The sequence below is a fragment of the Gigantopelta aegis genome, chromosome 7, assembly GCF_016097555.1.
Source record: "Gigantopelta aegis isolate Gae_Host chromosome 7, Gae_host_genome, whole genome shotgun sequence".
NCBI lineage: Eukaryota > Metazoa > Mollusca > Gastropoda > Neomphalida > Peltospiridae > Gigantopelta > Gigantopelta aegis.
The window spans coordinates 6592414-6602592 of record NC_054705.1 but is presented as its reverse complement, the minus strand read 5'-3'; positions in this window follow the sequence as shown (position 1 = coordinate 6602592).

The following is a 10179-nucleotide window of genomic DNA, read 5'->3' as shown; positions in this document are numbered from 1 at the left end:
CAGTGCACCACGACTGGTATATCAAAGGCCGTGATATGTGCTGTTCTGTCTGTGGTATGGTGCATATAAAAGATCCCTTGCTAATAATGGAAAAAAAATGTAGCGGGTTTCATCATGACCATATGTTTAACATCCAATAGCCGATGATTAATAAATCAATGTGCTCCAGTGGTGTCGTTAAACAAAACAAACTTTATTTTACTTTGTAATTATATAAAATCTGTTTGTAATTTTTTAATGAATTTATCGATGTACAACTGCCACAAACTACATAAAATTGCGTAGCGTTGTGAAGGATTTTAAACTAAACGCCTCATAAAATGTCATTATGTTAAATGGGACGTTGTGAAAGCCCAATATGTCCCAATTGCCGTCTTTACGTAAAGCAGATCATGGGAAGAACGTTAGAAACTGATTGATGAATTATGTGTAGTTTTAACTAAATCAGTTGTTTTCAGTAATTATAAGAATTGTTCGTTATTTTTTGCGAATTTATCGTTGTATCAGTCACAAATTTCGTATAAAATCGCGTAATAAATACAGAACCACATACCAGTGGTTTTGCCATGTTAATTATTGGACTCATTTACAGTGCGTAAGATTTATACCACTCATGGTATAATATTCTTGCGCACTTTAAACTCGTGCAATAAATAACGTGGCAAAACCACTGGTATGTGGTTCAGTCTATTTCTTATACACCTGTTAGTGAGAACACCATTCGTTATTTTGATAACACATAATTGTTAACATAAGTTCAGCCAGCGAACGTTTCGCTGACGTTCGCGAACTATTTGATTGGTTCTCAACGTGGCCATTTGGTTTATCCTGAAGCGCACAAACCAGTCTAGCGGACGTTTTACTTAAAATATCAGTGTTTGTATTTACACGGTGTCCTAATGCTTTTAGTAGCCCAAACTTGATTTTACCTTCCAATAATTTCATACGTACGAAAAAAATATATATCACGAATTAAAGTAAAAACCGAGTGCTACAAATATTGGTATAAGACCGCAAACACATTCGATATACAGACACTGATATTCTAAACAAGAAAATGGATGTAGTATGAAATAGTAGTCGCCAACAAGGCTCTGTTATCGCAAACATCTTAGGCCTACAATGGCTGCAAACTCAGAACAGTACCTTTAAGTGTAGTTTTTCAGTATAAACATGATTTACAGGTGTTATATTTCATTATTTTCTCATTACACACATCTTTGTTGTTGTTGTTTTTCTTGGGGTTACTTTTTAAGATGGCAATAGAAATTTTTATGTCTATGTTCACAAACAACAACAAAATATTTTGCAATTCATATTGGTAACAGTATGGACATTTATTGACCTCATTTGTCATTCATCCTTAATTAAAACCTTAAAGTGACATACTCTAGTTTTTTTAAACACTACGACGTATTTTCCCACTATTAAAGCCGTTTTTGATAATTTAATTTAGAATTACTAATATTTTATTATTTAGAATATTCATATTCGTAAACCTGCATTGGTTCTGATCATCCAGATTTTTATAATACTCCAAAATGTATTTTTTATCATTCTAAAAAACGCACGTTCGTCTAAGAATTAATGGTTAACGAGACAAGCTCCAGTTATTTTAGACGGTATTTCCCTGTTTAAACATCACAGACTTCAGCTTCTCTCTGTTATAACCATATCCAAATGTGTGTTACAGGTTTGTAGATTAACTAAACTTAGTGTCCATTTTTACGGGCTGAAACTTGGGCCTGCGCTTTTAATTAGGATTAAGGTGGCATTTTCGTACAATCATCATTCATCAAATTCAGTGTGTTGCTCTTTGAAAATTAAACTCTTCGTGGCTACAGAAGATGATAACGAGACTAAGGAATAAAGTAACATACATTATGCATCTTAATTCCAGAGGGCTGGATTTAGTTCAGTCGGTTGAGCGCTCGCTTGAGGCACTCGCGTCGCAGGATCGAAGCACATCGGTGGATCCGTTCAATTAATTGGGGTTTTCTCGTTCCAACCAGTGCACCAAAACTGAACAAAGGTTGTGGTATGTGCTTTTCTGTCTGTGGGAAAATGCACATAAAAGATCCCTTGCTGCATTAAGAAAATGTAGCGAGTTTTCTGTTGACTACGAGTCAGAATGACCAAATATCTGACATCCAATAGCCGATGATTAATTAATCAATGTGCTCCAGTGGTGTCGTTAAACAAAACAAACTTCTTCTTCTTGTTAATTCCAGCGCTGAAATCCATGCCGAATCATGCCACTGTATTGCATTCCACACATTTACGTTAGGTTTTCCCTACATGTCACATAGCCCTATAATGTAACCAGCGCTGAAATCCATGCCGAATCATGTCACTGTATTGCATTCCACACATTTACGTTAGGTTTTCCCTACATGTCTCATAGCCCTATAATGTAACCAGCGCTGAAATCCATGCCGAATCATGTCACTGTATTGCATTCCACACATTCGACTTTCGTTTTCCCTTCATGTCTCATAGCCCTATAATGTAACCGGCGCTGAAATCCATGCCGAATCATGTCACTGTATTGCATTCCACACATTTGACTTTCGTTTTCCCTTCATGTCTCATAGCCCTATAATGTAACCGGCGCTGAAATCCATGCCGAATCATGTCACTGTATTGCATTCCACACATTTACGTTAGGTTTTCCCTACATGTCACATAGCCCTATAATGTAACCGGCGCTGAAATCCATGCCGAATCATGTCACTGTATTGCATTCCACACATTTACGTTAGGTTTTCCCTACATGTCTCATAGCCCTATAATGTAACCAGCGCTGAAATCCATGCCGAATCATGTCACTGTATTGCATTCCACACATTCGACTTTCGTTTTCCCTTCATGTCTCATAGCCCTATAATGTAACCGGCGCTGAAATCCATGCCGAATCATGTCACTGTATTGCATTCCACACATTTGACTTTCGTTTTCCCTTCATGTCTCATAGCCCTATAATGTAACCGGCGCTGAAATCCATGCCGAATCATGTCACTGTATTGCATTCCACACATTTGACTTTCGTTTTCCCTTCATGTCTCATAGCCCTATAATGTAACCGGCGCTGAAATCCATGCCGAATCATGTCACTGTATTGCATTCCACACATTCGACTTTCGTTTTCCCTTCATGTCTCATAGCCCTATAATGTAACCGGCGCTGAAATCCATGCCGAATCATGTCACTGTATTGCATTCCACACATTTGACTTTCGTTTTCCCTTCATGTCTCATAGCCCTATAATGTAACCGGCGCTGAAATCCATGCCGAATCATGTCACTGTATTGCATTCCACACATTTACGTTAGGTTTTCCCTACATGTCACATAGCCCTATAATGTAACCGGCGCTGAAATCCATGCCGAATCATGTCACTGTATTGCATTCCACACATTTACGTTAGGTTTTCCCTACATGTCTCATAGCCCTATAATGTAACCAGCGCTGAAATCCATGCCGAATCATGTCACTGTATTGCATTCCACACATTTACGTTAGGTTTTCCCTACATGTCTTATAGCCCTATAATGTAACCGGCGCTGAAATCCATGCCGAATCATGTCACTGTATTGCATTCCACACATTTACGTTAGGTTTTCCCTACATGTCTCATAGCCCTATAATGTAACCGGCGCTGAAATCCATGCCGAATCATGTCACTGTATTGCATTCCACACATTCGACTTTCGTTTTCCCTTCATGTCTCATAGCCCTATAATGTAACCAGCGCTGAAATCCATGCCGAATCATGTCACTGTATTGCATTCCACACATTTGACTTTCGTTTTCCCTACATGTCTCATAGCCCTATAATGTAACCGGCGCTGAAATCCATGCCGAATCATGTCACTGTATTGCATTCCACACATTCGACTTTCGTTTTCCCTACATGTCTCATAGCCCTATAATGTAACCGGCGCTGAAATCCATGCCGAATCATGTCACTGTATTGCATTCCACACATTTGACTTTCGTTTTCCCTTCATGTCTCATAGCCCTATAATGTAACCGGCGCTGAAATCCATGCCGAATCATGTCACTGTATTGCATTCCACACATTTGACTTTCGTTTTCCCTTCATGTCTCATAGCCCTATAATGTAACCGGCGCTGAAATCCATGCCGAATCATGTCACTGTATTGCATTCCACACATTCGACTTTCGTTTTCCCTTCATGTCTCATAGCCCTATAATGTAACCGGCGCTGAAATCCATACCGAATCATGTCACTGTATTGCATTCCACACATTTGACTTTCGTTTTCCCTTCATGTCTCATAGCCCTATAATGTAACCGGCGCTGAAATCCATGCCGAATCATGTCACTGTATTGCATTCCACACATTTGACTTTCGTTTTCCCTTCATGTCTCATAGCCCTATAATGTAACCGGCGCTGAAATCCATGCCGAATCATGTCACTGTATTGCATTCCACACATTTGACTTTCGTTTTCCCTTCATGTCTCATAGCCCTATAATGTAACCGGCGCTGAAATCCATGCCGAATCATGTCACTGTATTGCATTCCACACATTTACGTTAGGTTTTCCCTACATGTCACATAGCCCTATAATGTAACCGGCGCTGAAATCCATGCCGAATCATGTCACTGTATTGCATTCCACACATTTACGTTAGGTTTTCCCTACATGTCTCATAGCCCTATAATGTAACCAGCGCTGAAATCCATGCCGAATCATGTCACTGTATTGCATTCCACACATTCGACTTTCGTTTTCCCTTCATGTCTCATAGCCCTATAATGTAACCGGCGCTGAAATCCATGCCGAATCATGTCACTGTATTGCATTCCACACATTTGACTTTCGTTTTCCCTTCATGTCTCATAGCCCTATAATGTAACCGGCGCTGAAATCCATGCCGAATCATGTCACTGTATTGCATTCCACACATTTGACTTTCGTTTTCCCTTCATGTCTCATAGCCCTATAATGTAACCGGCGCTGAAATCCATGCCGAATCATGTCACTGTATTGCATTCCACACATTCGACTTTCGTTTTCCCTTCATGTCTCATAGCCCTATAATGTAACCGGCGCTGAAATCCATGCCGAATCATGTCACTGTATTGCATTCCACACATTTGACTTTCGTTTTCCCTTCATGTCTCATAGCCCTATAATGTAACCGGCGCTGAAATCCATGCCGAATCATGTCACTGTATTGCATTCCACACATTTGACTTTCGTTTTCCCTTCATGTCTCATAGCCCTATAATGTAACCGGCGCTGAAATCCATGCCGAATCATGTCACTGTATTGCATTCCACACATTTACGTTAGGTTTTCCCTACATGTCACATAGCCCTATAATGTAACCGGCGCTGAAATCCATGCCGAATCATGTCACTGTATTGCATTCCACACATTTACGTTAGGTTTTCCCTACATGTCACATAGCCCTATAATGTAACCGGCGCTGAAATCCATGCCGAATCATGTCACTGTATTGCATTCCACACATTTACGTTAGGTTTTCCCTACATGTCTCATAGCCCTATAATGTAACCAGCGCTGAAATCCATGCCGAATCATGTCACTGTATTGCATTCCACACATTTACGTTAGGTTTTCCCTACATGTCTTATAGCCCTATAATGTAACCGGCGCTGAAATCCATGCCGAATCATGTCACTGTATTGCATTCCACACATTTACGTTAGGTTTTCCCTACATGTCTCATAGCCCTATAATGTAACCGGCGCTGAAATCCATGCCGAATCATGTCACTGTATTGCATTCCACACATTCGACTTTCGTTTTCCCTTCATGTCTCATAGCCCTATAATGTAACCGGCGCTGAAATCCATGCCGAATCATGTCACTGTATTGCATTCCACACATTCGACTTTCGTTTTCCCTACATGTCTCATAGCCCTATAATGTAACCGGCGCTGAAATCCATGCCGAATCATGTCACTGTATTGCATTCCACACATTCGACTTTCGTTTTCCCTACATGTCTCATAGCCCTATAATGTAACCGGCGCTGAAATCCATGCCGAATCATGTCACTGTATTGCATTCCACACATTTGACTTTCGTTTTCCCTTCATGTCTCATAGCCCTATAATGTAACCGGCGCTGAAATCCATGCCGAATCATGTCACTGTATTGCATTCCACACATTTGACTTTCGTTTTCCCTTCATGTCTCATAGCCCTATAATGTAACCGGCGCTGAAATCCATGCCGAATCATGTCACTGTATTGCATTCCACACATTCGACTTTCGTTTTCCCTTCATGTCTCATAGCCCTATAATGTAACCGGCGCTGAAATCCATACCGAATCATGTCACTGTATTGCATTCCACACATTTGACTTTCGTTTTCCCTTCATGTCTCATAGCCCTATAATGTAACCGGCGCTGAAATCCATGCCGAATCATGTCACTGTATTGCATTCCACACATTTGACTTTCGTTTTCCCTTCATGTCTCATAGCCCTATAATGTAACCGGCGCTGAAATCCATGCCGAATCATGTCACTGTATTGCATTCCACACATTTGACTTTCGTTTTCCCTTCATGTCTCATAGCCCTATAATGTAACCGGCGCTGAAATCCATGCCGAATCATGTCACTGTATTGCATTCCACACATTTACGTTAGGTTTTCCCTACATGTCACATAGCCCTATAATGTAACCGGCGCTGAAATCCATGCCGAATCATGTCACTGTATTGCATTCCACACATTTACGTTAGGTTTTCCCTACATGTCTCATAGCCCTATAATGTAACCAGCGCTGAAATCCATGCCGAATCATGTCACTGTATTGCATTCCACACATTCGACTTTCGTTTTCCCTTCATGTCTCATAGCCCTATAATGTAACCGGCGCTGAAATCCATGCCGAATCATGTCACTGTATTGCATTCCACACATTTGACTTTCGTTTTCCCTTCATGTCTCATAGCCCTATAATGTAACCGGCGCTGAAATCCATGCCGAATCATGTCACTGTATTGCATTCCACACATTTGACTTTCGTTTTCCCTTCATGTCTCATAGCCCTATAATGTAACCGGCGCTGAAATCCATGCCGAATCATGTCACTGTATTGCATTCCACACATTCGACTTTCGTTTTCCCTTCATGTCTCATAGCCCTATAATGTAACCGGCGCTGAAATCCATGCCGAATCATGTCACTGTATTGCATTCCACACATTTGACTTTCGTTTTCCCTTCATGTCTCATAGCCCTATAATGTAACCGGCGCTGAAATCCATGCCGAATCATGTCACTGTATTGCATTCCACACATTTGACTTTCGTTTTCCCTTCATGTCTCATAGCCCTATAATGTAACCGGCGCTGAAATCCATGCCGAATCATGTCACTGTATTGCATTCCACACATTTACGTTAGGTTTTCCCTACATGTCACATAGCCCTATAATGTAACCGGCGCTGAAATCCATGCCGAATCATGTCACTGTATTGCATTCCACACATTTACGTTAGGTTTTCCCTACATGTCACATAGCCCTATAATGTAACCAGCGCTGAAATCCATGCCGAATCATGTCACTGTATTGCATTCCACACATTTACGTTAGGTTTTCCCTACATGTCTCATAGCCCTATAATGTAACCAGCGCTGAAATCCATGCCGAATCATGTCACTGTATTGCATTCCACACATTCGACTTTCGTTTTCCCTTCATGTCTCATAGCCCTATAATGTAACCGGCGCTGAAATCCATGCCGAATCATGTCACTGTATTGCATTCCACACATTCGACTTTCGTTTTCCCTTCATGTCTCATAGCCCTATAATGTAACCGGCGCTGAAATCCATGCCGAATCATGCCACTGTATTGCATTCCACACATTCGACTTTCGTTTTCCCATCATGTCTCATAGCCCTATAATGTAACCAGCGCTGAAATCCATGCCGAATCATGTCACTGTATTGCATTCCACACATTCGACTTTCGTTTTCCCTTCATGTCTCATAGCCCTATAATGTAACCGGCGCTGAAATCCATACCGAATCATGTCACTGTATTGCATTCCACACATTTGACTTTCGTTTTCCCTTCATGTCTCATAGCCCTATAATGTAACCGGCGCTGAAATCCATGCCGAATCATGTCACTGTATTGCATTCCACACATTTGACTTTCGTTTTCCCTTCATGTCTCATAGCCCTATAATGTAACCGGCGCTGAAATCCATGCCGAATCATGTCACTGTATTGCATTCCACACATTTGACTTTCGTTTTCCCTTCATGTCTCATAGCCCTATAATGTAACCGGCGCTGAAATCCATGCCGAATCATGTCACTGTATTGCATTCCACACATTCGACTTTCGTTTTCCCTTCATGTCTCATAGCCCTATAATGTAACCGGCGCTGAAATCCATGCCGAATCATGTCACTGTATTGCATTCCACACATTGACTTTCGTTTTCCCTTCATGTCTCATAGCCCTATAATGTAACCGGCGCTGAAATCCATGCCGAATCATGTCACTGTATTGCATTCCACACATTTGACTTTCGTTTTCCCTTCATGTCTCATAGCCCTATAATGTAACCGGCGCTGAAATCCATGCCGAATCATGTCACTGTATTGCATTCCACACATTTACGTTAGGTTTTCCCTACATGTCACATAGCCCTATAATGTAACCGGCGCTGAAATCCATGCCGAATCATGTCACTGTATTGCATTCCACACATTTACGTTAGGTTTTCCCTACATGTCACATAGCCCTATAATGTAACCAGCGCTGAAATCCATGCCGAATCATGTCACTGTATTGCATTCCACACATTTACGTTAGGTTTTCCCTACATGTCTCATAGCCCTATAATGTAACCGGCGCTGAAATCCATGCCGAATCATGTCACTGTATTGCATTCCACACATTCGACTTTCGTTTTCCCTTCATGTCTCATAGCCCTATAATGTAACCGGCGCTGAAATCCATGCCGAATCATGTCACTGTATTGCATTCCACACATTCGACTTTCGTTTTCCCTTCATGTCTCATAGCCCTATAATGTAACCGGCGCTGAAATCCATGCCGAATCATGCCACTGTATTGCATTCCACACATTCGACTTTCGTTTTCCCTTCATGTCTCATAGCCCTATAATGTAACCGGCGACAAATATATAACATTATGGGAAAATGACGTACAAATATAATTAAATGAGAGAGGTTTTCCTTGCATGAGTACTCGAGTCCTGTGAACGAACTCGAGTGTTAACAGACTCAGCCCGTGCCCGACTACTCGTGGATACCCTAGTGCGACCAATTGGTGCATTACTAGCCGGAGTGCTGGCCTTTCGAGGTGAGACGGACATAACTAACACAGATAACTATCTAAATGTCCGTCTAGCTCTTGTGATTTCCTCTTCAGATAACACTTGAATTAATTTTACGTTAGGGAATTCAGAGCAAATTTGTAGGCAAGTATAAATGCATTCACATGACTAGATATGCATTTTAGAAACCACAATTTCAATCAAAAGGTGTTTTTTTTAGTTTAAGCTGAAAAAGCCAAAAACAGTACTTTTTGAGAGGACTGATTACTTTTAAACACAGTGTTAAAAAAAAAATATATATATATATATATATATAAATATATATATATATATATATATATATATATATATATATATATATATATATATATATATATATACATACTACTCAAAAGAATTTAAGGGTCAGACGATATTTTCGACATTATTTTCTGAATGTCAATTATATTAGCTAGACCATAATGTCACGCATGGTATTGTTCCATTTTGACGAAAGTGGGTCTAAGCAACCCATAAATGAATTAAAATCCACTGGCATTGACACTGTCGACTAGTTCTAATGGCAAAAACATGCTTACATTTGCACCTAAATTAGGGCGAAAGCGAAAAGTCTGCTAAGTGCCCATAACTTGCTTTTTCACAAAGCGCTTCATTTGCACGCTTTGCACGTGTATTCCATGTTCCCAATGCTGAATTTCCGTATAATTGGAACTTGCGTTCGTGTACGGTGCACACTCCAAATTCGACAATGGTACGACTTCAACTGACTGTCGAAGATCGAGGAAGGGCTATTGCTTGGCTTCAGGATGGCAATACGCAAAGAAATGTTACTCTGAGACTTGGTGTCAGTC